The following is a 5,475-nucleotide window of genomic DNA, read 5'->3' as shown; positions in this document are numbered from 1 at the left end:
TTTTGGAATTGGTTGATATGATTATGTGGATTTTCTTCTTCAGACTCTTATTTTCTTCTTCAGACTATTAACTGGAGGGTTATATTTTAAGATTTTTGAATATTAAACCTATATCTAGCATATACCTAGGATACATTGGCTATGGTTTATTGTTGTAACTATGTATTGTTGGTTTCAATTTGCTAATATTTTCTTGAATATTTTTTTGTGTCAGTGTTCATAAAGAATTTTTGTTGGTAATTTTCTAATGCTTTGGTTTTGGTATTAGGAAGGCTCTGACCACATAAAATAACTTTGGAAATGTTCCTTCATCTTCTATTTTCTGGAAGAAATTGTGTAAAATTGGTGGAGGGTTTTTTTCCTCTTTAAATGTTTGGTAGAATTAGGCAGTGAAAACATCTGGTTCTGGAGATTTTGCTTTTGGAAATTTTAAACTACAAATTCAATTTATTTAATAGTTACGTGCAATTCCGTTTTTCTATTTCATCTTGGATATGTTTTGATAGCTTGGGTTTTTGGGGGTTTTTTAGAATTTGTTCATTTCATTTATGTTGCCCAATACGTGTCCATATAGTTATCCATAGTATTCTCTTCTTAACCCCTTAAGATGTGCAGGGTCTGTAGTGTTGCCATTTATTTCATTCTTGACTTTGGTAATTCTTTAAAAAATATTTTATTTATTTATTTGACAGAGAGAGAGAGCACAAGCAGAGGGAGAGGCAGAGGGAGAGGGAGAAGCAGGCTTCCCACTAAGCAGGGAGCGCAACGCAGGGCTCGATCTCAGGACCCTGGGATCATGACCTGAGCTGAAGGCAGACACTTAACCAACTGAGCCACCCAGTCGCCCCTAATATTGGTAATTTGTGTCTTCTCTCTTTTTTTCTTGATCAGTGTTGCTAGGGATTTATCAATTTTTTGATCTTTTCAAAGATCCAGCTTTTGGTGTTGTTAATTTTCTCTGTTGTTTTCCTGTATTCAGTATAATGAATATAATCATTTTGTACTCGTACCTTTATTATTTCCTCCCTCTTCTTGCTAAAGTGGAAATTTAGATTATTAATTTGAGACATTTTCCTTTTCTAATATAAGCACTTAACACTTTAAATTTTCCCCTAAGCACAATTTTGGCCTCATCCTGCAAATTTTGATATATTGCATTTTCCTTCATTTGAAAATACTATTTAATTTGAGACCTCCTGTTTTAGTCAGGGATTATTTAGAAATGTGTTGTTTAATTTCCAAGTGTTTTGAGATTTTTTCCTGTCACATTCTGTCATTAATTTCTAGTTTAAATCCATTATAGAGAACATATTTTGTATAATTCTTTTATTTTTGGTAATGTTTGCTTTATGACTTAGGATATAGTCTATCATGGAAAACATCCTATATGTACATCAAAATAACATGTATTCTGCTGTTGTTGAGTGTTCTGCTATAATTGTCAAATAGATCCAGAAATTACCAATGAAAGGGTATTGTTCAGTTCTCTGTCCTTGCTTAAGTTCTGTTTACTAGTTTTATCAGTACCTGAAAGGAGAATATTAAAGGCTCCAAGTACAAGCGTGGATTTATCTATTTCTTCTTTTAGTTGTCAGTTTTTACTTTGCGTATTTTGAATCTCTGTTGTTATGTGCATACACACTTAAGATTGTTATATCTTTTTAGCAAATTTATCCTTTTAATCATCATATGATATTGTCTTTATCCCAGTAATTTTCTTGGCTCTGAAGTCTACTTAAGCTGATGTTAATACAGGCACTCCAACTTTCCCTTAATTAATAATCATATAATATATTTATATCTAACTTTTACTTTCAGCCTACCTATATCATTATATTTGATATGTGTTTATTGTAGAGGGAATATAGTTGGGTCATTTTTTTTAAAAATGTGTTCTAATAACCTTGGCCTTTTAATAGATATGTTTATACATTTTACATTTAATATAATTATTGATATGTTTAGATTTATGTCTACCATTTTATTACTTGATTTCTCTTTGCTTTCTCAGTTTTTTATTCCTGTTTTCCTTTTCCGTCCCTCTTTTGGGGGGAAATTGAACAATTTCATTATTCTATTTTTGTTTATATTTGTTTTTTCTTTGTTTTAGTGGTTGCCCAAGGCATTAAAATATAACATACTTATGTTTTCACTTTCTATTTAAAATCAGTATTTTACCACTTCAAGTGATATGTAGATACCTTACCACCACATAAGTTCCCCTACCCTCTCTCTTTTATGTTGTAGTTAACTTATATGTTATATCTACCTACATTGAAAACCCTATCAGAAAATGTAATTTTTTGCTTTCAGTGGATTGTGTCCTGAACATTTTAAATATTATGTTATGCAACTTTGGATCTTATTGAAATCCTATGTAGAATGCTATTTTTGTTTAGCAAGTACTTGACCCAGTTGGATTCAAGCCCCAAATTCTAACCAGCCTTGTGGTTTCAATGTCAGTTCTATTTCACTGTCTTTTAGTTCTATTTAGATTTATTCCATATATACACCTTTCAGTGGTCAGTCTGGAACTCTGGAAGTGGTCTATCCTATAGTTCAATTCTCAAAATTTATAGTATTCTATTTTGGGCCAGATTCATGCATATGTAGCTTAAGGATGAGCCCAGGAGTTTGCAAGCAACTTCATGGGTTTGCTTTCCTGGGGTCCTTTCTGTCTGCAATCCCCATGGTACTTTCTGGTTCTAGAGGCCTCCTAACCTCTTTTTTGCAGTTCTCTGGCTAGAGTGTTGGTGTTTATATACCCTACAGTGCACTTCTCCAACTGCTTCTATCTTCACACCTAAATGGTAAGAGGACAGAGAAACCAAAAAAAACAATCAAAAGAGGTTTGCCACACTCTCTAGGGACTACAGCTTCTTGTATCAAAGTAGACAATTCTCCTTCCACAGAGATGGAGGCTCTTGAGGGCCCTCTTGCCTCTGCTTTTGCAGAATTGCCTAGAGGCTGGGAAGTAAAAGAACATAGAAAGGAAAAAATATAAGAGTGTTAGAAAACTCCTTCCCCAGTCTTCACGGTGAAACGAGAGGGCTTCTTCTGGAACTCTCTGTTATTACCAATATCCACTTTCGAGTTTCAGACTGTGTTGAGTCCAAGCCAAGGGATATCAGAGGAAAGTAAAATCATGAAACTTTGAATTCTTGTTCTCTCCAGTCATTCTGCTTTGATTTACATTTCAAAATCCTCAAACTGATTTTCTAAGCATTTTATTCAGATTTTGTAGTTGCAATGAATGGGAAAGATAGGGTGGTGTGTATTTACTCCATCTTACCTGTAACTGTAATCTGGAAATAACAGAGATAGAAAATGTAGGTATTAAACCCCAGAAGACCCCAGGATGGTTGTGAGATTTGCCTGAGGTATCATCCACAGTTAGTAAGGAGTACCTTCCAGTGTGTGTCAGAGGCAGAGTGACAATCATCCAAAGTAGAGCATGTTTTCAGAGTGAGATATTATAGTTAGACAGCAGGTGTATACCAGAAAACCAGAACATATGGTCACCTTATCTAGAAAGTGAAGTGGGAAAAGTATACTCTTTTCTCATTGTATTCCACTGAGTTCAACTGTTTAATTACCATATATAGGAGACGTCCTATATATAGAAAATTTGTTTCAGTTGTCCACTTTGTTTTGCTTGATTTGCATGTAAGAAGTATAAATCAACCTTTGTCCCTAATGCTGATTTGTCATCTTCAGTGTATCTGCCAACCTGGCAAGAATATATTCCGTGAATGTTGGCTTAGATAGACCTCCCCCAGCCCCCTTTTCTGAGTATGTACAAACCTGAGGCTCAGTGTGAGTTTCTGTTAAGCTAAGGACAAAACTCTAGACCACTGGATAGATCAGTTTTAGCAAAATTTATTTTAGAATAAAATAAACCTGGGTCAACTGGCCCAAAGAGGTTTCTGAGTCTTAGAGCTCAGGGAGGAGTTGGCAGGAAAAGCAGAGGTTCTGGCCATCGCCGTAGCACAAGGGCACAATGGCAGTGTGGATGCTTCCCCACCGACACCCTGCAATGAGCCTTCCCACAAGAAACTTCCTCCAGGAATAATTTATACCCTTTAACTCATCTTTAACTTCATCACTGAAATTCCCAACAAGGATGTCGCTTGGTGCCAGAGCCACAGTGGTTTTTCTGATGTGGGAGCCTCTGTGGAAAAACCACTCAAGAGCATTTCATACAGGCTCCAAGCGGTGGCCAGATGAGGATGCCTTTTTGCCATTCTGAACATGGATGGCATTCGGACCAGTGAATGGGACACATTACATTTGAATGAGTCCAGAAGTTGCCTGTCTTTATGGCTCAGATGAATCATTCCATTCAGACAGGGATGGCAGAGTGTGAAGATTTTAGAGTCCTCTGGGACCAGAACACTCTTGTAACTATAGATTGAACTCCCCTAAGGAAAACCAACTTACAAGAATGAGATCGGCCTTGTCTATCAGGACAACTACTGGGTGCTCTAGCAAATCACCCTGTTACTCAGGACTCAGCTGAGATCAGTAGGTCAGGAAGCACATACAAGGAGTGCCAGCCTCGACAGGCAAATGGCTCAGACCAAAGCTCCGTTCAAGCTCCATTCTTGCTGTCTTTTAACCAATGTATACATTTACTTCCCAAACTCGTACCTTGGCTGCTACTGCCTTTCTACTTTATAAGTGCTAGGCTGTTCCTTGTCTCCTCATTGGCCTGATCATTATGACCTACTTGGTCTCTACTACCAGTGGCCCAGAGTAAGGTTGTGTATGTCATGTCCTACCCAATGGCCAAGGGGACAAGGAGGAGCTGAAGTTAGCCCTACTCTGCTCCCCTAGCCTTGTGTCTGGCACAAGGCTTCCCCCTTTCCGGCCCCCCGTGCCCCACCCCCACAGGAAAGGCTCCTCCTCTATTTCATCTGCTCAGAGAGGACACTGCCCTCAAGGACAGAGTAGAGATTGACGGTGGCCCTGTCTGCCCCTTGTCCCCCCTGGTTTCTGCCTTTCCCACTTACTTTCTGTGCTCCAGAGTTAATGGGTGAACATGGAGTAAGTATTGTTGTTGTTGTTTACAGAGAAGCTTTAGGCAAAGTTTAAATCAGTCACTTCGAATAAAATAATATTTATTTGATTGCAAATATATATAAATTTATATGTATAATAAATAGCAGACATGGTAGTCGATAGCCACAAAGCAAAAGTGACTCTATCTGCCAATTCTGCTCAGACCGCTCGGAAAGTCTGAGGCTCATTGTGTGTTGAATGTGTGTGAGCATCCGGAGAATTTACTCTCCCTCGGTCCAGAGGCTATCAGAGGCTCTACCAGAGCTTCAGGGTCATTCTAGGGCCTGTCAGGCTTGCTCAGAGTCGACAAAACACTTCCCATCTTATAGCAACTTGATCCGTGCTGTGTGGATCTCCACTCACATCCACATCTCTACTCACCAGGGGCGGGGAGGAGGTGGTTCAGGGTCCACT

Source organism: Neomonachus schauinslandi, chromosome 10 (assembly GCF_002201575.2).
Source record: "Neomonachus schauinslandi chromosome 10, ASM220157v2, whole genome shotgun sequence".
Taxonomy (NCBI): domain Eukaryota; kingdom Metazoa; phylum Chordata; class Mammalia; order Carnivora; family Phocidae; genus Neomonachus; species Neomonachus schauinslandi.
Note: the sequence above shows the minus strand (reverse complement) of the source record.